This window comes from Ambystoma mexicanum, chromosome 6p, assembly GCF_040938575.1.
Source record: "Ambystoma mexicanum isolate Mex_15411 chromosome 6p, UKY_AmexF1_1, whole genome shotgun sequence".
Lineage (NCBI taxonomy): Eukaryota > Metazoa > Chordata > Amphibia > Caudata > Ambystomatidae > Ambystoma > Ambystoma mexicanum.
The window spans coordinates 1,522,425,607-1,522,450,868 of NC_090935.1; positions in this window are offsets into that span (position 1 = coordinate 1,522,425,607).

The following is a 25,262-nucleotide window of genomic DNA, read 5'->3' on the forward strand; positions in this document are numbered from 1 at the left end:
TTTAGCCAGACCATCCCCTGAGATTTCTCCTCTATATAACAATCCCTGTTACAGGAGAAAAGAAAGGACCTCACTTTTCCCTACTCTATGCTTCCGGTATTGCCTGCAGAAAGGCTTCAGATAGTAAGGGATTGTTTCTTTATGCAAAGGCTAAATCAGGCAGAACCTTTGGTTCTTCTTCACTAATAGGTGGTAAAGTTGGTTGGGGTTCTTCATCAGCCTCTCCAAAGCCCAATTTAACTCTTTCTGTGGCCTTCTTCTTTTAACAGGGGGAACAAAGCTCTTTCAAGTGTCCCTCGAGCTATCTTACCCCCGGGTTGGCTTTAAAATGTTGTCTCACCTATGGTTCGGTAAGAGAATCTTTAGATCTCCCCTGAAATGGGAATCAATGACTCTCTTACACCGTGGCGACACTGGTCTCTTTGTCAGCGCCGCCGTGTGTACGGAGCGATACGATCCAATACGTCAAAGATGGCCGCGGATGTCCGTGCCGTTGTTACAGACAACGCTATAGACATTGCACGCTCCCCAGAGACACGGATGGCTGTTCACGTGATCACTAATAGTGAAGGAAGTACTGCTACCCGCCGCGTCGCTACTGCTGATTTCGGCGCTCCGTAAGTTCGCTGCTAGGAAATTCCTTGCTTACCTTGTGAATTTCTTGCTCTCCCTAACTGCTACCTATTGACTCTCTTCCATTTAGACTCTCCTCTCCTTTCTCATCTCGGCCCCATTCCGGGTCTGGTTTTTCACCGGCAAATTATAGCTCCCAACATCCATTCAGGCTGTCTTCACTTTCTGCTTTCCCATCCAAAGTAAGTTAGCGTGTTTTCCCAAACACCCGTTCCCCGCGTTACTTGTCCCCATTGGCTGAATTTTAACCTCTTTTTCTATAAGGGAGGGCTTATGTTACTGTTCTCGGACTACAATATTGGAAACTGGTATCCCCGGTCACCTTACTGTTCTTTGTAACCTCAGCATAATCCTGCAGTAAGTTCCAGCCTGTTACCTCTCCTGAGTCTTTCAGCCTGTCCTTCACTATTGAATACTAATCTGTCTGTTCTGCTCCTTTAGAGAGTTCATCTCCACTACGAGTTGTCAGCTACACCGAAGACCTCTACTACCTCAAGACCTCTTCACCTGTGAGCGACATCGTCCAGGGTTTTCTTCCCAAGAGGGTTTCCCTGAGGGTTTTGCTCCTTCCCACACTGGTTCTGTATTGTTCCCGGTGTGGGGGGAGTAGAGCTGTCTGGGGGTACTTTCATTTCAGCATTTGTATCCTCCAAGGGAAGTTGCTGTTAAATCAGGTTAGTGATAATTTCAAGACTGAATGTTGTCAAAGAAGTTACCATCTAACAGACTCCGGCTGGTACATCAAATCCAAACCTCCATGCCAGTCCTGACTTGGGAGCTAATCTGATGCAGCATCCAGGGGGAGGTATTAGGATCAAATCAGTAGGTATCAATCCCCTTTCTCCCAGAAGGATGGACACTTCCCTACGTCTGCATATGTCGAACCCAAAGGAGACTTTTGTAGCTACTGTTGGGTATGAGGCTATGTTACTCAATTTTTGAAACTTCAGGTTTCCCCAACTTGTTTCATTTCAGCCGCATCCCACTCTGATACCATATATGAGGCAGGCATGGTATTGCAAGTTAGACACAGAAACAAAGACACAAGTTTCAACACCTTTATTAAGCTTTTGAATGGGGTTGGAAACTTCTTAGCTGGCTCTAACTGGGAATAGTCTCGGCCATTAAATAAAAGTAATTAGTCAGAGTCAGTCTAGTCAAAATAAAGAAATGTCTATATCTGAAACCTATGCTTGCCCTCATGTTTTTACAATAATTAAGTGGTGAGAAATAAGTAAAAATAAAAGAGTGTATCAAAAAGAAAGTCAGGGTGGCAATGGAGTTGGCTAACTCTCCCTTCACCATGCTTGAATAATAAGAGTTTGTTAGGAGCTTGGGTAGCTAGTTCACACAGTTCAATGAGGCACAGTTCACTCAGGCTTCCCTCGCCTGATTTGGTATCTATTTCCAAAACACAGTTTTCCCAGGCTTCGCTCACCTGGTTCATCATCAACTCACAAATGTTTCACTATGGGGGTTCCCTTCCCCAACAGTCAATTTTTATTTCACACTGGGGTTCTCTTCCTCCAACAGTTCAACAATCCTTCAATGTTTTACGTGACGGAGACCTTCGCAAACGCACAGTATTTGCTAGCCCTGTGCGGGATCACTCTGTCAGTGAGGCTTTCACACAATCATGCCCTTGGCACTTCTTTACTTCATAGTACAGTAACAGAGACTTTCGCAAACACACAGTATCTCTGTCGGCCCTGTGTGGGACCACTCTGTTAACAAGGGTGTCTACACAGTTTGTGCTTCTCGCATTATACTTCATTTGGTTGTGGCCCCTGGCACTGTCTTTCACAATCTTCACTTGATCGTGCCCCCGGCACTGTCTTTCACAATTCTCACATGGTCGTGCCCTAGACTACCTTTCATAATTCTCACTCATGGGTCCCAGACCCTCTTCTCAATCCTCATTACGGGTCCCAGGCCCTCTTCAATGATTCCTTAAACATAACAGTTCTTATTTCACTTTTGCTTGTGCTTTGAGCCCTCTGTAATTCACAATCTCAAAAAGTCTCTCTTTACTCGTGTAAACGTTTACACAGCCTCGCCATCACTTTTTATTACACTCTTTCAACAATGGAAAATTGAAACGTTCATCTTCATCGCGTCTCTCGCCATATGCGTGCCCTCGTTTTGAAACATTGTATTTTACTCACACCTTTCACAAACCGGGCTTTCTTCTGCTTTGAACTCACCAGCTCTGTTTCTCTTTATCGCTTGCTGCGCGATGTGGCCAGGGTCTCCTCCACTGCCCCTCCGACACTCCCATGCCTTCTAGCACGCCCACAGGAACGAGCACTTATGCCAGGATTTCTCTTTGATTTTCTTTCCTCAAGTGACCCACTTCTGGCTCCTTGGAGACACGGCTCCCTCGCCACGCTTTGTGCAGCCTTTCCACCTCCCAGGCCCTCAGCATCTGAGTGCTTTGTTCTCCACAGACAGATTTTGTGGTACCTAGGCGACACAGTTCTCATGCCTACCCGACCTCCAACTCGTGTTCCTTCTCGGGCTCCAGCTTGCTCACTGTGTGATTCTATGCTCCACCTCTTATACTCTGGGTAGTCGTCAGTGTGTTTCAGGTGTGCGTGATTATGACTGAGTGCCTGACCCTGCCTGGCCTCATTACTGGGACAGGACCATTGGATATCACTAGTGGTAATCTTCCTAATCTGTCTTCCTCGTCTCAGTAGTTGGGCTGACACAAAAAGCAGGGGAATTATGGCAGTTGTAGTATCCCATAAATGTAGAGGGAATATGGGGCAAACAGTTGTCAGGAAATGGGGTATACCATGTCTCGCCCTCCAGTGTTTCTTCCCCACTCCCCAAGTACCCCCTACCCAGGTGATCCTCCCTCACTAGTCCACCACCAGGGTCGGGATCCAATAGTGATGGCCCTTCCCTGGCCACCTGACTAAGGGATCCCCAGGAATTGAGTAGTGAAACAACCTCAGGTTTTTCACACAGCAGTTAAACTTCTTTCTTTTTTAAATTGCAGAAAACAGCAGATAAAGTTGACGGCGCTGAGAGTCGGCGGACTTCATTCAATACCATCAATCTTTACTGCATGTGCTGTTAAAAAATGTTTGAAAGTCCAGCAAACCAAAGCAGTAATAAGTGTAAGAAATGTGTCTGCCTAAAATGATTTGAAAGTTCTGATGAAGATGAAGAGGAAACTATGACCCTTTTGGAGACCTTCATTGTTCAGGCTTTTGCAGCCTTTGCAGTGAAAACATGCTTGAAGTGTGATTATTACTATTGCTGTTATGGGCATACACGAGATGACCTGCAACAGGATGCTCATGAATGCCTTCAACCGCATTATCACTCTAGACTGGAGCAATACGGTGGATATGTTTTATGTTGAATTCGTATAAAGTTTTGCAGATGCTTAAAGCCGTCCATAAAGACATGGTCATGCGCGTACATGATAGTGTGGAGAATGTTTTATCAAAAACATTCCTGGAAATACATGATTGTCACAATCCAAAAGAAAAAATGTAATCATTACAGGTGGCCTTCCCTGTGGTTTTTAGAAACCAGGTAGCCCGATTTAATGCAAAAAGATTTTTGTGATCTTTACATTTTAAGGAAAAGAAATAAGGAGTGCCTGATACGCCAGAAGCTGTATTAAAGAGAAAAAGAATACAATGAACTTGCCCATTATATGTGTACATTTGTATTTAGGATATAACTTCTGAAGATCAAGCAATGCGTGTGGAACGTAAACTGAAACCGGGACGTGTATGTGTGGAAAAACGTATACGCTATACTAAAAGAGAGAATATCTGAAAGCTCCTCAAATACCTTGAAATATCTACAGGTACCTACACCCCCACGCAATCGTCCTTGTAAAAGTGTTATTTGTATAGGTAACCTATGTATCAACACCTGGCTGCCGGAATTGGATGAATACTGGTATTTGTACAAATACGATGTGGGCTCTCTATACATACACCATAGAGCGGTATTGCAGCACCTCCTGGATGAACTGTATGAACATTACTTCAGCATTAAAGGATACTTCTTAAAGGACTGGGAGTTGTATGAACTTTTAAATGTTTCAACTCTTGTATGCATGCAGAGTTATATGCAGGGAGAATGGGTGGATCTGTTTAACGCCATTTATAATGCTTCAGAAAAAAATATCAGAATTGTTAACAATGTGTCAGACCCTATCTGTACAATAACCTTAATAAAAATAAAATGTCTTTCACCAGCCACACCTCTGTTTATTGTTTTGAGTGTTTCATTGAATAACAACTCTCATTTAAGAATGCATAAAAGTTATTATGGTAAAAGTGGAATTGGTAGTTATGGTGGTGTTGATGCTCTTTAGAAACTGCAACTTGACAAACAGCCCATCAAAAGTGGAGGTGTTAAGGAATGTTTATCAGATCTAGAGGCATATACCTTCACAAAAATGCTAGAAAATGTTTTAAAAGAAGAATGACCATTGTATCTGACCATGACAGACAATGGCAGGTGGATTTAGGGGATATGAGTCCTTTTGAAAAGCAGAACGATAGTGAACGTTACATCTTGACAGTGATAGATATTTTATGAAAATACGCTTTTGCCAAGGTCTTGAGGGATAAGACTGGTTCAAGAGTGACAGCCACTTTCAAGCATGTCTTCAGTAAGGGACAGGTGCCTGCAAAATACCAAACTGATGCCGGCAATGAGTTTTTGATTTGGCCCTTCCAAAATCTTCTAAAGCAACAGAGCGTGCATCATTTTATAATGCACAATGACGTTAAGGCGGCTATTGTTCAGCGCTTTCATAGAACCTTGAATCTAAACTCTGGAGATCTTTCACACCTAACAATACACAAACCATAATGTGGACATATTACAGTCTTTTATAGATGTGTATAACGAAAGCTATCACCAGTCTATTAAAATGACTCCAAAGTCTGTAACGCCTGAAAATTCATTAACAGTGTGGAGAAACTTGTATGCAAAAAGGTTATAAGAAAAGGTCAAGAAAACACCCTTGTGAGTAGGGGACCATGTTAGAGTATCCAAGTCAAAAGGTGTCTTTACAAAGGGGTATCACCAATCATTTACCAATGACATTTTTATAGTAACTGAAGTTTCTGTGAAAGAGGGGATATATATACATATACCAACTGGTTGATTATGCTGGGGAAGTTGTAAGCGGCAATTTCTATACCGAAGAATTACAGACGGTTACAAATGATCCAAAACTTCTTTATATGTTAATGTTAAAGGTATTTGTACCACGCACCGCCACCAACGGAGTTGGTCCCCAGGCGCTCTTTATATGGCCGAGAACATTATTCACAGTAAAGGTATGGGGTCTGTAAGAAACCAGAAGGTCTCTCTCCCGCTAGTCCCCCTGGATCTCTCAGGTGGTCAGGGCACGGTCATTGCCTTTGGATGCAGACCCTGTGGATGGACCAATGTGGGAGGATCACCTGGGTGAGGGGTCTTCGGGGAGTGGGACACCAGATAGCGAGACACGGTATTCCCATTCCTTTAGTTCCTTTACCCCATCCTACCAGGTAGGATACGTAGGAACTCTATCCCCAATTTCCCTTTATGAACACCTTCACAAGGACAGCCTGCTCTGGGAGTAAACAGACTCTCACACCTGAGCAGTGTACCTGACATGTCCCAATACAATGGTAAGGCAAGAACAGACAATTGCAGACAATCACATACACCTGACTTCCATTACATTTGCTCACACAGATAAAAGGCGGAGCACGAGAGCACAATTTGAGCGAGGCAAAACACACAAAGGAACAGCAGTTTCGAGTTGGCAGCTGAATGAGGGGGTGAGGACAACCAACCAAGAAGTGTTCGCAAGTAGGGGAATACCCTTGACCTTTTCGGCAAACAACCATTACTTCCAGAAAACCTTTGAGTCAGAAAGTGTAAGGCCAGGAAGCCTGCATAAAGAATCCTTCATTGTGTTTCAAAGAGGCTCTCCCCGTGGCTGACCAAGGCGGGGAGGAGCAGCAGCAGCCGTGGTATTGTCCTTGGCTCCAAGAACAAAGGAGCGCCAGAGAGATCAACACAGCTGGTGAGTTTGGGAGACTGATGCAAGACCGGTCGGTGCTGAATTCAAGGCTGCAATTAACAGGAATTAACATTGTTAAACGCGTGTGATGAAAGACACGATTAAAGCTGAACTGTTGATGAATATTTGAACTTGAGAAGAAAAGATAAAATACCATTGACACAGTGGTCTGGCACTGTGAATGTGCTCGATCAAAGGTCTCTGTAAGGTTTCCCACCGAGAAGTGGCAGAAACGAAAGTAGAAGATTAAGCAAAACCTGTCACACATTCGAAAGTCTTCGATTTTGATATCAAGAGGAAAACATAGAAAGTGAGATTACCTCGTCGGAGCACGAACGAGGGAGATCCGTGGTCCGAGCGCAAAGGAGAGAGACCAAGTGTAAACATTGTGGTAAAAAGGGGTCCAAGCCTGAAGGAGAGAGATCCCTGATGAACATTGCAAGTGAGAACATGTGCATATGAGAATCCTGATAAGAAAGGAACTTTGATGCTTGTTTGTTACAACAGGCCCTCTGAAGTAAGAGACTGTTATTGGAAATCTATGCTTTGAACTGTGTCCTCCTGCCAAAGAAGCCAGAGTGTGCACAAAGCTCGAACATGGTGAGGGGAAGCCAACTGCTCATTTATCCTGACATATTATTTCTCGAACACTTTTCCTTTTTGCATAAACTATTGTCCAACACCATTTTGCATTTAGAAGTAAGGATTGGCAATAGGTTTATTAGTAAAGCTCCTTTTATTTTGACAAAATCAACTATGACTGTGTTTTTATTATTTGATGGTCGTAGCTTTCTCCCATGCTTAGATTTAGGTTTAGATAGGCGTTTAACCAACCCATTGAAGTTCAATAAACACCCTTGACCTGAGATCACTTTTGTTTGTCTTCACTGTTTGATTCAATGCCTTCTTTACAGGTCTAAGAAACAAAAACCTGTGAAATCGATGGGTTGGCCTTAGAAATGTAACAGTTGGGTCAGCTCTGCATCTCTACATGACCTAGGAGCTCCCTGAGATGATGAAAAACACAGCATTTTACATCACTTTACCCAGTAATGCTTCTTTAGATACATTCCCCAAGATATCGAGCTATTGTGTTAAACTGGCTCAACCAGTTGATTTACAAGACTTGTGGGAAGCAGGGCTGATGGAGACTCAATACCCCCATACCTGGGACACCGTAGATAGAAGTGAGGCAAATTTTACCATCAAGCGTGAAGGACCTGTTGAACTATTACACATGGGTTTTCCTCACGCTTTTTACCCCAGCATACAAGCGTTGCTAGATGCTATCAACAAGTTGCTTGCAAACATTGATAGCTAATCTGATATACAGCTGATTCTGGATAATACTCAGAGAAAAGTATTTCTAGATCGACCGATCTTACCACATAGTTTATATGTACTGGGAAACTCTAGGTTGTTTGGAACTGTTCAAAATGTGATAAGTAATAAAGCTTTGGACAGAACAAGCGTTGATATTAATGGTGATTTTTACAGACTCATGATCTACAGTGATATAGTAGAATATGAAAGGGTTGGTGACTCATATGCCCCCCTAATGAGAACAGACCAAGTAAGGGTGAAAATAATGGTATTGATAATATACAATACATTAAGCTTGATTATATCCCCATTTCTAAGTGTCATTTTGCCACCATCAAAATACAGATGAGGAACGATCAGGGGGAAATGGTCTCATCTAAATACGGGAAGGTCCTAGTGAAGCTACACGTGAGCCCGAGGAGCGAGGAATACTACTAAAATATGGTATCCATGAACAACTATGGGGAGTCATACGTCTTTAGGGATTATTACCACAGGCAGGCCGATTATGGTGATCAACCCTACTTTCAAGGTGCACCAGTTTTGTATGGTGCAGGTTTAGGGAGTATTTTCAGAAGTCTCTTTCGGAGGGCTGTGCCCTTCCTGCAAAAAGGATTTCAACTAGCCAAACCACACGTGAAACCCGCAGCTACAAATATTGCTATGGAAGTGGTCACTAGTACAACAACTGCATCACAACTAGTTTCAACAAACCGATGCAAGAAGGTTCAGGCCTGGTTTACGTGGGAAAAATTCCAGCAAAAAGAAAAAGGAGAGCAATGCCTAGGTGTGGGCCTCTGAAGCATACTGCAGAGAAAGTAGCGCCCCAAGGCACGTAGGTTACTGAATGTAAATACGTCAGTAACACGAGTTACGTGCAATAAGTTGCATTCTGAATAAACTCACTGGGTTCCCTAAAGGTGCACTAGGTCCATGGAGTACCTGCAGTCAGCCAAAAGTGGGTAACAATTGTAATGATGGAGAGTTTGTTCTATGAAGGGGCGGTAGTATAAAAGACATGCTCACCACTATACCACAAAAATAAGATACCACTAAAAATCACCACCAATATAAACTAACACTATATTATTGCCAAAATAGAGTAATACCGAACTACCTCTAATGCTAAGGCCAGTTTACCGCCAGAATACCACAGTAATAAAATACAGCCAAATCCAGAATTTGCACCAAAAGACAACATCTCCCACATATATGGTGCGTCGGCCTTGTGGGAACAGACTGTAGAGCGACTACTGGGCGTGGTAAGTGTGTCCCACACCACCATACGTGCATTAAAGGGAACTCATTTTGTGAGATCAGTGTGACACTGAAAGTGGAATCTCAGGATGTCCCAAATTGATGCCACATTCCCAGAATTGGTGAAATACCTAGAGGCAAAATTATATACACATGGAACATGGCCATCAAATGATGCCACAGAATGACATGACTGTATCTATGGGGAAGTTCAGAAACCACTGGACAGCATATTTGAAGAGGGCAGCATAATTCAGGTCTGTCTTCTGAGGTTATTTAATGCTGCTGACAAACATTCAGAGAGAGACTGTTTGATACGGTTCATTTTTAATAGGTCTCTGCGAATGCAAGAAAATGATGCTAAGCTAATGAGCAGACTAAAAGTCGAATTAGATGGAGCTGGTGAACAGGAGAAAATGTTAAAAGTAGAACTGGAGGCATGTCAAAAAGACATGCAATCAAAACACAATGAATTTGACACCCATTTGTCTCAAAGAAGAAAACAGTTTGAGGACAGTGAACAGAATTAAAACACCTGAAAGGGTTGGTAATCCACATTAGACAAGACAAAGAGGAGGCTATTTTAGAGATGCAAGCTTTACAAAGAGAGAATCTAAAGAAAGAAGGTGAGCTCCAAGCTGTTGAACAAGAGATAGCTAAAATGTTTCAAGAAAGGGGCAAGCGGGACAAAGAGTTTAATGAATGCCAAATACAGATGAGTGAGATACAGAATGTGATTAATAAAATGAGCGATGAAAATACTTACCTGTGTCAGGAGGCAGACCGGCTCCTTAAAAAGTGCAAAGATTTGGAACAGCAGATATGCAATTTCAGGTCTCAGAACAAGCGACAAGGCACCACATTCAATGGGACTGAGGTAAACTCCATTTCTACACGAGGAAATAGTGTCCCGGTGGCTGTGCCGGTGTCTGGACTTGGTTGCAGCGCCTTTGGGGGATTTGACTCACCCATTGGGGGTTGCCACCAATCCCACACAACTGAGAAAAGTATGGACAACAAAGTAATGCAACTCCAAACATAGCGCTGAGTAGCCCTATCAAGATAATGAAGTCAATCAAGGCCCTAATTAAACCGTTCAAAATAGGAGGGGAGTGCTGTATAGAAGACCACCTAGAAGCAGTTCACGATATATTTAAAGCCCTAAAAATACCTAAGGAACAATACAGACAATACTTTCACTTAACTCTGGATGCTACCACAGCGAGCATCATCAAAGGATTGAATGAACAGGAGAACAAGTCATGGGCAGAATTTGAAAAAGAGATTAGGCACCATTTTTCTCCATTTCAGTTATTGCAGGATGCAAAAAAAAGCTGCCTATATGATGACAGCTAGGCCAAATATATTGCATCGCCAATTTCTCCAAGAACTAAAAAGAGCCTTCTCTTGCTTTGATGTATCTTTTAATCCCAATTCCAATGAGTTTAAAACTGCCTATTTCTATGGATTGCAGAAAGATATTATATCACAGTTAATTTGTGAGTTTGATCGTGAGAATTCCCTTGAATGGATTGTACACCAAAGCACTCGTCTGTATGAGGTGCTCTATTACCAGAGTGGAGAGGGAGATAAAATAAAAGAAACAAGATCAAAACCTAAGGAATCCTCAGCAACAGTAATGGAGATCAGATCTGCTAAAATGTCACTTGAGTCCGCTCAAACTTCAGGCAAAAATAACATGACACCTGAACAGAGGGATACTCCACAGAGGCTTCCACCCCAGGCACCAATGTTTCAGTCACATGATCCGAGTAATAGAGAGAGTTACATTAGTCCTAGGTTCCCTAGGAGACAGACCCCAGGTAGGATACCAGCCCAATATGTCAGGCGTGAACAACAATAAAGAGACAAAATCAAGATCAGAGCAGATTTGACCCCGACACCATGGTATATGGTAACCAGGACAGACCACGGTATGTGGATCGTTTTATTGAAAATGGGAATCAGCATAGGGAACAGTACCCACAAAATGAGAGACAGAACATGAGGCAGAATATGAACTATGCTCCAAGTCAATACAATCAATCACTGCCACAAGGGGATCACAACCAAAGAATGGGCACACCCCATTGCCCGCCTCACATGAATCAAGAGTTCAGAAAAAATTCAAATAGGAACCAATCCCCTGAGAGATATCAGAACAGATTTAACCAGAGGGAGCGCAACCAGTAACGGCCTGGGTCGCAAAGAGAAGATGCTAGAGAAATTGACAGATTTCAATGTCTTGAGGCCCAGGTAAAAATGTTGGTTGAACAAATAGGGAAACTTTGTACAGTTCAGAAACAGTCATGAAATGAGGGGGCAGAAGGTCATAGAAGTGAACTGGTGGCTTCTGATAACAAGTGACTAAATATTCATGACACCTGCAATGATAAAAAGACAGATTCCCATGAGCCAGTTTTGCGTAACGGTCCTGAGCTGATTGCTAAGTTAAACTTGAAAAGAAATGAACCTGAGGCGGGAATTGCAACCACACCTAAAACAGAGGTTTGGTTTAACCTAGCATTGAATCAAACTTTGGGAGTCTGTACAAATGAAAAAGGAAAAGGAGAAAAATATGAAATTCCTATTGCGCAAAGAGACAGATTAAAAAAAAGACAACTTATGCACTGGTAAAATAACTGATGGGGGAGTAGATGCACCTGTTAGAACACCCTCCCTAGATAATCAAGATGCTGATAAAATGCAGACAGGGAAAAAAGTGCTAAAAAGGAGGGTACGGTTCAGTCAACTGAAGAGTTTTTTGAGCCACATATTTTTGAGGAAATCAAAAAGGCTGATATCATGCCAGATACCAATAGATGTCCAGAATTAGAAAACGACAACCTATCATGTGATGTTTATGAGAATGTTCAGTTGGAGAACTGCAGTGTGAACGCTGATGACCCCCAGGCAGAGGGGCGAACAATGGCCACACTCCAAATAACCTCTGAACATGGGGAGATGGGCAAGATTCATCAAAAGGAAATGGGAAAAAATATCCTTTCATTTACTGATGTGCTTAGCCAAGAGTGAGAAGGACATGAGAAAAGTGAGTCCTGTAATCAGCAAAAAGTCACACTTTCTGTGTGCATTGGAGGAAGTTGAGGACAGATATTATGCTCCCATTACTGCGGAAGAGAGGTTCAATACATTTGCAATGATTGACACAGGTGCACAGGCCACGGTTATATCCAAAGAATTGATAACAAGTATCAATGAAGGAAGATCCCCACAGAATCAGATCAAAGTGAGACAAAATGAAGGCCCAGTACCTAATTTAAAGGTGAGGAGATACCTATTGAAGGTGTTACTGAAGTTGACATAAAGATAGGAAAACACAGAATGAGACAGGAAGTATCTATCTGTGAAATTCAATTCCATTCTTGATGGGAACAGATTGCCTGAAAAGATTGTTGCCTCTCATTGATGGAGTAAATGGGGTTCTGTGATCTTTAACCAAAAAACCATTAAGGCCTAAGTAGATAAAGTCACAAAACAGCGGTGGAAACGAATGCCATAGTGTTGCTAAATCAAATGATGCAGTCAAAGTGTATCTCCAGAATAGCTGTGTGCCTAGTGTCACTGTTATTTTAATGTGTCAGGACAAAATGCAAAGTGAAAAAGAAAAAACAATCTGTGCAGATTTGTTTGGATCCTAGGAAGAAATGACAAACTGAAATAAATGAACACACATTGCGCTTCTATTTAAAAGAAGAGAAGTGAAAACAAACCACCATCCCTAAAGCAGACACAAAAAACATATCACCACCTTTGCTGAAATACATATGGAAGATGAGCAGCCATGGATTCATGTTGGTATAAATAGCCATTCTGAAGTGGTAAAAGCCACTTTGGCAAAGGAGTTTTATTAATCAGAAATTACTTCAGAGAATAATGGAAAGGGAGGAGATCCCGAAGTTTAGAATTAAAAACCAATAAGTCTCTGGATTGGTCAATCCAGATTTTGAAAATCGAATTGCAGGAAGGTGCATGCTAAAGATTACTGTTGGACAAAAAACCATCTACTACAATGTGTGGATAGTGAGTGGAATATCCAATGATTTTTACCTGGGCAATGACATAATACACAGAATGTGTATGGTGTTAGATTTCCTTAACCAAAACGTATGGTCTGCTTAGGTAGGCCTGTCCGTGAATTTGAAGATAAAATACAGGCTTATCATTGTGCGCAGTTGGTGCCATATGCGATTGAGCTACAGGTGAAGAAGGATATTACCATTCCTGCATTCACCAGACAAGTTGCAGTAACGCTTAGACGTGAAAATGGACAGCAAATGAAGGATTCTGATGCATTTGTGTGCTTAAATAAATCTATGACGCAGCAAGGGCTGAACTGTGAATATACCCCATTGGTAGATATTGAGGATGGGCCTGTCAATATAATGGTGGATAATAAAGGGTGTCAAAATGTTCATTTAGAAGAGAATTCCATGCTAGGAATGGCAATACAAAAATCACATTATACTGCAGATTTCAACAATATGGTGATTGGGAATATCCCAGAGAGGTATGTAGATGCACAGGGTGTGTTGCCAGAGTCCCTGGATTCTCAACCCAAAGGGATGTTAAAAATTCAGTCTGTATATCCTTATGATTCCAATGAGACAGTGTGCTGCCAGCAAGAGAATTGCATGTTATTTGATTTAAATGAAAATGAAACAGGAAATCAGCACATTGAAATGGAGGCTGATATGCCAAAATATTTAAAAGTGACAACTCTGCAAAGAAATACAGCCACACAGTTGGAAGAAAGCACAGAGGTTGCTCCATTGGAGGATTTCCCAGAATTTCCAAAAATGGTAGAGGAGCAAATTCTGTTAGCAGGAGGTTTTTGCCAATTATGCCTATGATTGCGGCCTAACTTTACATGTTGCCACATTACCAGAAGGGTGTGGCAGAAATCAGGTATTTGTGCACCAATATCGATTGCCACTGGCATGCTTGGAGTCATTGGCAGAGATGATTAAAAACTTAGAGTCTAGGGGAATTAACAGGCCCATTCATAGTACCTCCATTTTGGGTGTATTAAAGCTAAATGGTCAATGGCGTCTGTGTGCACACCTGAGGGAATTAAATAAAAGAGTGCCAGTGTCTAGATGGCCGCTGCCATTCATTGATCAAGGCCTTGCTCGGGGGCATTGGTTTAAAGGTGTTTACCACGTTAGATCTTACATCTGGGTACTGGTGTGTGCCATTGGCAGAAGATATTCAGAATTTATTTGCATTTTCATTTGATAAAACGCAATACGCTTGGCCCAGAACACCATTTGGGTATGTCAATAGTGGGAGCGAATTTGGCATATTTTTTAGAAAAGCTATGCCAGATGCGGCATAAAGAGGCACCATAGTTTATATGGATGATGTCTTGATAAAAAATGAAAGCCTAAAAAGTCATTTTGATGAAATTAGACATATACTTGGCCAATTGCAGAAGGCGGGTGCCAGAGTATCTTTACAGAAAGACCAATGGTGCAAGAAAAAAGGGAATTTCTTAGGCCATGAAGTAACTGAACATGGGTTAAATCCACAAAAGAAAAAGGTAGAGGCCATACAGAATTGAAAAATCCTAAAAACATGAAAGGTTTAAAAAGTCTATTAGGAATGACAGGATATAACAGGAAACATATTGACAATTATGCTGAAATCACTCAACCATTGACTAAATTATTGAAGCTGAAGGCATGCTTGGCCTATCCCATAAAGAATAAAGAATTATTTGTAGAAATAGGATTCACTGAGCAGTGTATGTCAGCAGTGTTATCTCAAAAACATGATTTGAATCATAAAACTATCGCATATGCAAGCAAGGCGTTGTCTCAAATCGAAACTAAATTCAGTGAATGTGAAAAGGCCCTTCTGACCACTATATGGGCGTTGCAACATTTCCGTCCCATTATTCAAGGGGAAAAGGTGATTATTGAAACAAATCATCAACCAATGCAGTTTTTACAAAGTAAAAGAATTAGATCAGGCAATCTAGTGTAGTCCAGGATTACTTTCTGGACATTGGCATTGCAGTTGTTCCCTGTGAAGTAAGATATGGACAGAATATAAAGAGCCCAATTGCTCAAGGGTTAGCGGATCTACATGACTGTGCAGCTGAGTGTGTTTCCGATGAATTAGAGGTGGAGTCCAGTTTGCAGGAGTTTGAACAATCACCACACAAAGCTTTTGATGAAAATACATGCAAAGACTTTCCAGTTGTGTATGTCGACGGGTGTGCTTTTCACATTGAAAATGACAGCAATAAACAGCTGGTATCAGGGATAGGAAATGTCTGGTTGAGATGTGGGGATATTCCTAGTATAGGAATGAGAATTGGGGCCAGGAGTAGCCAGATAGCAGAGTTAACTGCCATTTATAAAGCAATTACTACCACAGTTGATAACCTATTCAGTAAATTTGTCCTGGTGACTGATTCTGATTATGCACGAAATAGCTTTGTAGAATATTTGCCTGGCTGGAAAGCAAGAGACATGCTCACATATAACAAAAAGCCCCTTACACATGGGAAAATGATTCAAGCTATAGACAAATTAGTGTCAGAGAATGGTTTAAGAATATACTGGAGAAAAATGTTTGGACATTTCAAAACACCAGGAGAGTATAAGGAGAGAAAGGATAGATCAGATCAATTGGCCAAGATTGGGGCTGTTTTGGGAGCATTGTTGCCCATTGAACACCTAATTGGTGAAATACAAGTAGATGCAGTTACACACTCCAAATATCTTAAAGAAGTTGAACAACCTGTAGTGCAATGGAATTATGATACCCCAGATCAGGATTTGATTAAGGCAAAAAAAGAAGACCCAGTATTGGGAGTTTATTATAATTATTTGATAGACCCCGAACAAAATCCCTTAACTGAAAATGATTGTACAGGAAAAGAAGAGTTGAGAGTGTTATTAAAGAACACAAAACGAATTAACTACAGTATGGTCTGATAATCAGGGAAACCATAACAGGGCAGATACAGTGTGTGGTACCTCTTTCATTCAGAGGGCTAATGTTACACCATGCACATGATGCGATAATTGCAGGACACAGAGGTTCACAAAAAACTTTAGAAATACTGAAAGACTATGCTTACTGGCCGCATATGTCCCAGGATGTGGAATTATACACTAGGGGGTGTCTGGTATGTGCACAATTTAAACCTGCTTCACCAGTGCATAGAGCTCCATTAATGAAAAGAGGTTTAACCCTTCCATGGTCGGATTTACAAATCGACTATGTAGGGCCTGTAAAGAGATCAGGTAGGGCAAACCAATATTTATTGACGGTGGTATGTTTATGGGTGGAATGCATTCCTGCGCCAGATTGTAGTGCACAAACAGCAGCTACATTGCTAGTAAATCACATATTTTCAAGATTTGGGTTACCCCAAAGAATATAGTCAGACAGAGGATGTCATTTCACGAGCACCTTGATGAGCAATGTGTGACAGATATTGGGGGGTAAAAAGGAAATTGCATATCACATATCGGCCCGCCTCTTCGGGGAACATAGAGAGAAGCAATAGATCTGTCGTGGAGATACTAACGAAGTTTGTGGCAGGGGCAGGTTCCAGTTGGGATTTACGCTTACTTTTAGTGTTAATGGCCATTAGGTCGACTTCTGCTAACGCAACAGGTATCAGTACTCATGAAGTGGTGACAGGAAGAACAATGGTACTGCCACAACATTTATTGTACAGGACACATGAGCAAACACTTGTGAGTGAATCTACAGTTCACGAGTATGTGGAAGAATTGAGGAAGCATTTACAACATGCATTTGTGTTTGCACAACAAAATTTGGAAAGGGCTGCTGAAAGCGCAAAGTCTTATGATAAAAAAAGACAACTGTGAGAGAATATGAGATAGGTGATTAGGTATACAAGTTCCAACAAGCATAAAAATTCAAAATTCCTCACAGCATGGCAAGGACAATTTGAGATTGTAGATAGAATATCTCCTGTAGTGTATAAAATATTAAAGACAGAGGGTGAAATGGTGACAGAGCAATTTGTCCATGTGAACCAAATTAAGCCTTGTCATCCAAAGCATGAAACCAAGAGACTGGAGCAGGTGGAGACAGGTTAAGTGTACTGATCACATGGTAAAGAAAGCTGCAGTTGGCTATTTCATAATGCATGTGACCTAATGACAAGGTGGTATATGTCTCACTCCATGAGAAATGAGAGATATAGTTTAGTGTAGAAGCAAATACAAATGAAAATGTCACATTTTTAGAAAAATAAATATGTGTGGTACAGTGTGGTAAAATTATTCTGCATGAAAATTGTTGTGATGGATAATAATGTGAGGTGTAAATATTGTTGTTTTTCTCTAATGTGTGTTTAATTACAGGTATCCAAAATTGATAAGTCATGATGGCTTGAAACACATTTTTATTTTTGGTTGAGTGGTGAAAGGGATGGAAATGTATGTTGTGCTATGTACTTAATCTTTTCTTTTATATTCAATTTAGATGTGAATAATCAATTGTCATGACAGGGACCGGAGACCACTGGACCGGAGACTGCTGGACCGGAGACCGCAGGTCCAAGGACCCAGGAAAGCCACTGGACCGAAGAATGAAGGTGAAGACAAAGTATAAAGAAGAAAAGGCAATGATGATCAAGTTTGAGACATGGATATTTGCTGCGATACTTATGGTCAGTGTGGTAGGAATTGAAGGTGCAGGTGCACAAGTGATTGTTGAACCTGGACCGGCATCTCATCTGGAATTGCAATGGAGGAGGCACCTGGATTTAGTCTGGGAAATAGATGATTAATTTATCAAAATATGTATATCACCATAAACCCTGACAGTTTAGTTGAAAAATGTATTAATAAAACTGTGATTGCATCTGACCAAACCAAAGAATGGTTGGAGCTACGGAAGGAGGATGATAGGCAAGCGATCAAAGACATTACCATGCAGCTGGAGAAAACTTTTGTAAATTCATCTGATATAAAGAAAAGAAGGGGGAAAAGGGGAGCGGTATTACTTGTAGCATCTGTGGTAATGACTATTATTGGGGCTGTAGTATGCACTACAATGTCTACAGCCAACGCGATCTCGATCGGGACATTAAGTGCTAAAGCACATCAGTTGACCCATGACCTGGACATAATCCAAAGGACCTTAAATGGAATTAGAGGCGGACTGGATGAGCAGATAACATATATAAATGAGACTGCTGTTCTATTAAATGAACAGGCTGAAATTATGCAGCACAGCACAAATGTTGTGGTCAAACATGATCGGTGTTAAGTAACATTATAAACATAGTTAATCCTCTTGATAGGCTGTTGATGAAATATATGGGAGAAGTGCATACTGCAAATTCACAACTAATTTTGGGGCATATACCATTGTATTTTGTATCATCTGATATTATTAACCAAAAGATGGCAAGAATTACTCAAAGAGAGATAGAGGTAATGCAGGATAAAATTGCATTTGAAATGGGAAGGGCGATGCCCCTATATGTGAATCTGGAGAGATTGGGTTTTTGTTATGTGTTCCATGTATTGCCCCTGAACTCATATACCAGACAAAATTGGTACACAATGTGGAATTTTGGCAAAAAGATAAATATGTTAACATAAAAACTCCAGAGGTGGTGGCATTTCAGTCTTGGGCACCTGATGTTTACTTGATCCCGAATTTTGACACATGTATAAGGTTTAAAGAACAGAATTATATGAGTACAGGTAAACCATTTGCTTCTGATGTTACAGATGCTATTTGTGGATTGAAACCTGACCCGGGTGTATCAGAAGGATATGAAGTGGTTATTAGCAATTCGGGTAGTGAGGAACTACCACAAGCTAACCTAGTTAACAATATGTGGTTGGTCAGTACTTCTCTGAAGGACTACACGATTACCCATTTGAATCAGGGAACATCTGTCATCAAGCAACTAAAGTACACTGTATTTTATATATATGTTCCAAAGGACATGATTGTCTCCATTGGGGGTTTAACTTTATTCCATGTTGCTAATGACATATAGGAAAGCCATGTGGAGAATATAGAGTCTTTTCAAAGAGATTTGTTCTTAATTGACCCAGATGTGGAATTTGTGTTGTGCCATAAGGAAAAGCATAGCATTAAGATGAATTTGAGGAAAAATAACATCACAATGAGTATCTTGGGTGTAACGGAGTTAGATACCTTTAATTGGGGAACCTGGGTGGAGCGGAGTATGGTGTGTTTGGCAGTTTTGGTGATGGTGATGGGAGTATGGCTGATTATGTTGTCCATAAAGATTAGGATGTTGGTCATGATACTGGCAACAATGGGGAAGGAGAGATGTCCCGGGACACATACATTTTAGAGTTTGATACGTGTTTCCTCCAATTATGGGTTTATTATCCAGAATTGTCAGAAAAATGAGGGTATGTAGGGATATATTCATGAATGACATATTTGGGCAAACAATAGCACATGTGTGCAGAGTAAAAGGGAAGCAAAAGTGGGAGTTTCATTGTTTAGTATGAAAATACAGTTAGTTTGAAATGGGTGCTAGGGGCAGCTTTTTAGCAACAGGCCAGTAAGCATTATTTTTGGAAAAGCATTATTTTTAACAGCATTTAGTAAAACGTTTTTCTTTTTTGCAACAAGCCAGCAAGCATTAATTTTTGGAAAAACATTTAGCCAAACCAGCAAAATAGGTTTAGTTTCAGAAGCATGTTGCAGTGTGCTGTTATTTTAAAATGCAGAAATGTGCATATGTACAGATGGGGTGATTTTCTCTGTGTGGAACTAATTAACTAATCCTATACTAATTTGTCCCACTAACCCATTAACTGTTCCTCTAACATATAATGCAGTTCGTTAAACTCAGTGAGATTCATTCCATTTTAGTGTTCTTCCATGGAGAGGAGAAATATGTGTGACAGGAAGTTTAATTGAAACAATTACCTTGCTTGACTGAAGTCTCCATTGTCCTGACAGGCAGGGAGTTGTTGCAGGACATTCTTGTAATTTGATTGGTAAAATGAGGGGGTGGCTGGGCCATGTCGTCATGGGAGGCTGATCTGAGTTTGACAGACAGCCATAGTTTTTTTAATCAGCTGAGCTGGAGAGAGAAGGCAGTCCTTCCAGAGATCTGAAAGCTGTTGTTGTCTTCTTGGACGGGGCTCCGGGAATGTAGTTTTGAAAACAGCTGGCAGGCCATGTAGAAGAGTTGTCGGGCTGCTGGCATTGAAGTGGAAGAAATTGTGAAAGCTGCACCCGGGGGCGGTGTGAAGGTGGTTTGCATAGATAAAGCTCAGGCAGCAAAAAGATTCAGACTTCGCACATTTTGGTAAGTCAGGTCTCAAAGATGAGGAGCGTGAGAATGTGTGAGATGCATTACACTTATTGAAACACAGTGTAGTGAGATAGGTTTAAAAGAAAATGTCATGTTTCTCTATGCATTTCTGCACTCGGTAAGAAAGTGATGCACACTGAGTTCATTTTGCGATGTGTTTTATTTTGATATTTTTATTGCTGCATTTGTTTCAGAAAAATTGCATACACTGGTTTTATTTTCTAGATGACGAGGTTATGCTCGCTGTTGGTAAGCATATGTGTAATTGTAATATTCTGGATTGTTTATGACAAAGACCAATATTATAACAAAAAGCAAAGCTGGTGCAACTTTATTGGTTTTATTTTATATCTCCCATGATTACTGTAATGGGGGAAAAAGTCAAGTCATACCAATGTGGTAAATCATTTTGCTATCTCTTTTACCACGTGGGACATGTTTAGGGCAAGAGTAAATATATACAAATAAGCAAGACAGAAGGTTATGTGTGTGTATGGATGCACTTTCTCTGCATGCTGAAGAGAAAGTGGTGCCCCAAGGCACGTAGGTTACTGAATGTAAATAAGTCAGTAACACAAGTTACATGCAATAAGTGTCATTCTGAATAAACTCACTGGTTTCCCTAAAGATGCGCTAGGTCCATGGAGTACCTGCAGTCAGCCAAAAGTGGGTCACAATTGTAATGAGGGAGAGTTTCTTCTATGATGAGGCGGTAGTATAAAAGACATGCTCACTACTTTACCACAAAAATAAGATACCACTAAAAATTACCGCCAACATAAACTAACACTATATTATCGCCAAAATAGTGTAATACTGAACTACCTCTAATGGTAAGGCCAGTTTACTGCCAAAATACCAACAAAGTACTGCGGTAAGAAAATACTGCGAAATCCAGAATTTGTCCTAAAAGACAGAGGGGCTGATTTATGGAATTATTTCTGCCGAAAAACAGGGATTTGTGTGACATTCTGCCCGCAAATCCCTGTTTAGCAAATGGAGATTTGCAGGCATAATGGCGCACAAATCCCCATTTTTCGGCACAAATAATTCCATGAATCAGCCCGAAAATCTCCCACAGATCACATAGTATGGCAACCAAGTGGGTCCCTGCCCTTCCAAAGCACACCATTTCCAACTACATTGTGAAAGTGCCAGATATGGTTTGCCTGTATTCTTTATAAATTTCTACCAACATTGTGTTCTATCTAGCACGCAGGTTTGGCCCATGTGCATGCAATGGTGCTGAACGTTATACTACCCATGGTGTTCTAGATATAATGCAGGGATGCAATATACTTTCATATCTGTGACAGAAATGCTAGACTCAATTTCACATATATTGTTGTTGAGAAAGCTGTGCATAGCTGAGGTACATAATACAACAATTACATTAGCGAGCAAGTGCTTGTTAGGGAGAATTCTTAAGAATGTGCTAATTTCCCTTACATTTTGAGACCCCCAGCAACTTTGCTGGATTTCTAGGATTTGATTTTTTTTTTACCTCGGATGAGTATGAGCCTTTTTTTCCCACTCTTCCATGTATTTTGATGTGTGTGTTACTTTTGTGTTCTTTAGTTATGGAGTTTCAAGACAACTCCATAGGCAACATCTTTTTCTGTGTGTCACACAACATCTTCAGTACAGTGGCACAGGGATGTCTTTCAGACTTCCCAAGGTTTAAATACCTTCTCTGGGACTGACTACTGTCTCCCAGAGCAAGTAAAGTTAAATTGACTTTACTAGTCTCTTTGAAATTACAGACCCAGCACACACTATCTTCCTATAGATTGCTGGAGGGGTTGCCTAGAATCCCCTGAGTCAAAACACTCATGTAACAGTCAAATGTTACCCTTTCCTACTTTAAATGACTGGTGGCAGTGGTTTAGATCAAACTACCATGATTTTTCCCCACCGCGAACAACGGTAGCTAAAAATCGGGTCAGCCATGTTTTTCAATATGGCGCCCAAGACCTATCTGTAAAAACAGACTCTGGTCAACTTTTTTCGCCGTTTCTTTTAGGAAAGGTCCTTCTTGTGTTTGTCTCTGTGCGCCAAACCAGGTTTGGCCGCTTTGTTCATTGGCCTTTGGCGGGCTTCAGTGCTGAAGCCCTCTTCTGGTGCCTGAGTGTCTTGGGTGGACAGGATGTGAGAGAGGTGCCCGAAACTCCCTGTGCTTAGTCTCCTAGGAGACCGGAATGCAGTCTGGTGTGATTGGCCGGCTTGCTGTCTGGCAAGGACAGCCACCCTGCTCTGTGATTGACAGCCAAGCTGGAATGAATGGGGGAAAACTCTTTAAAAAGCAGGTCTCTGGGATTTGGAAAGCAGAGTCGACCACTGGAACGAAAGAACCAAAGACGAGCTGAAGGAAGAGGACTGCTGCAACTCCTGGATGACCAGAGAAGCCCTGCTGCAGGTCAGCATTGCCTGAAACTCCATCGACAGAGAATTCCTTCAAGATTTCCTTCTTCCCTTGAGTTTGGTGGGAACAACCAACGCGCAAGCCACCTGGACACCGTCCCCATCCTGGTTGAATTCTCTTCAGAGTGCTGTTGAAAATCGGATGGCCAGAGGGAAGGAAACCAGCTTGTGGACTTTAAGCACTCACACCTTAAACCGACATTTTGCCAAGCTTGTGGCCTCATCCCTGGACGTCCTCCTTCTTGTCCCCTTGACTGAAGCTCAGGAACAGCAAGATCTGCTCAAATTGCCAGGGACAACTGCCTCAGCTACAGCTCTTCTTCACTTTAAAGGTACTGTGTAAAAATCCAGAAATCTTTTCGGCCACGGTAAAAGTTTGTGAAACTTTCCCGACTTCGAAGGCTTGTTCTTCCCTAAGCATTCGTCTAACTTTCTTCTAAGATCTATGGCAAAGACAACCGTTTACTACCAGAACTGTGCTACCCTATACAAGACTCTGAACCATTGACTTTGGCCCAGCCCTATGAATTGAATTGCTGGTTGTAGTTTAATGAAACCCTTTGCCCTGCCTATGAAAGTATTTGTGCTGTTGATTCTTATAACCTTGTCTTTTTACCCCTTATTAAAGTATCTGAAGTGCCATTTTGCTCCCAATTCACGAGAGCTGAACTTGTTCAGTAACTTATTGGTTGTGTATTGGTAGTATATTAATATATGATATTGAGCTGCTTTTGCTAGTGTAATGTTTTCAAACTGACTGTGTAAATAAATGTATATTCTTTTACCAGGAAACCTTGAGTAAGTGTTTGTTTGAATCATGGTTTTTGTTGGTCCTATGTGTTACTTGTTTTACTGCTCATTCAACTCTTGAGATAAGTCTGACTGCTCAGCCACCGCTACCACTTAACTGTGTAGTATAAGCTTGTACCAAAGGTGAAATTATGCTTACACTTGTAGTCCTAATTGCCTGTAGTGTTCCCCAAGGGTAGTTCATGTGATTCTGTCTAACACGCAGCCACCAAGGAAAACAGGGAACCCCATGCATTTCCGAAAGGAGGGCACCCGTGGGAATCCACAGAGGTATGACTTGCGTGAATCATCCCAGAATTTATTACCCACTATCCCTGGCTGCCCACCCACCAAAACACACCGCCAACAACACATGTCCTACCTTCCCGCGTTCCCACAGGTTTCCCGATGAAAACAGTACGTCACATGTGTGGGTGCACCTAACTGGGCGTGAAGGGAAAAGGCTAAACCACTGGTAATCCCAAGTCTTTCGGCAGAGGAGATTTTACAGAATTTTGTGGACAACCTACAGATTTGGGCTTGGGGTGTTCCAGCCACCAAGGAAAACAGAGAACCCCATGCATTTCCAAAAAGAGGATGGTCTGACTTGCGCGAATCGCCCCAGAATGTATTACCCACAATTCCCGGCAAAATCTGAAATCTACAAAAAAAAACACAATTTTCAGACATTTCACGCTGCCCACCCACCAAAACACACCGCCAACACCACATGTCCTACCTTTCCATGTTCCCACAGGTGTCCAGACAAAACGGTACCTCACATGTGTGGGTGCACCTACCTGGGCGCAAAGAGAAAGGGCTAAACCACTGGTAACCCCAAGTCTTTCGGCAGAGCAGATTTTGAGGAATTTTGCTCTTGTGGACAACCTACATATTTGGGGCTGGGGTGTCGCAGTCACCAAGGAAAACAGGGAACCCCTGCATTTCCAAAAAGAGGACATCCATGGGAATTCAGAGGTCTGACTTGCGCGAATCGCCCCAGAATGTATTACCCACAATCCCTGGCAAAGTCTGAAATTTGGCAAAAAAACACAGTTTTCGGGCATTTCACTCTGTCCACTCACCAAAACACGCCGCCAACACCACATGTCCACGTGTGGGAGCACCTACCTGGGTGCAAATGGAAAAGGCTAAAACACTGGTAAAACCAAGTCTTTCGGGAGAGCAGATTTTGAGGAATGTTGCTCTTGTGGATAACCTACAGATTTGGGCCAGGGGTGTCGCAGTGTTAGAGAGAATTCTCCAAATGTGGTCATTTCCCTTACCTTTTGAGACACCTAGCAACTTTGCTGGATTTCTAGGATTGTATTTTTTTTACCTGGGAAGAGTGTGAGCCTTTTTTCCCACTCTTCCATGTATTTTGATGTGTGTGTTACTTTTGTGTTCTTTGGTTATGGAGTTTTAAAACAACTCCAATGGCATCATCTGTTT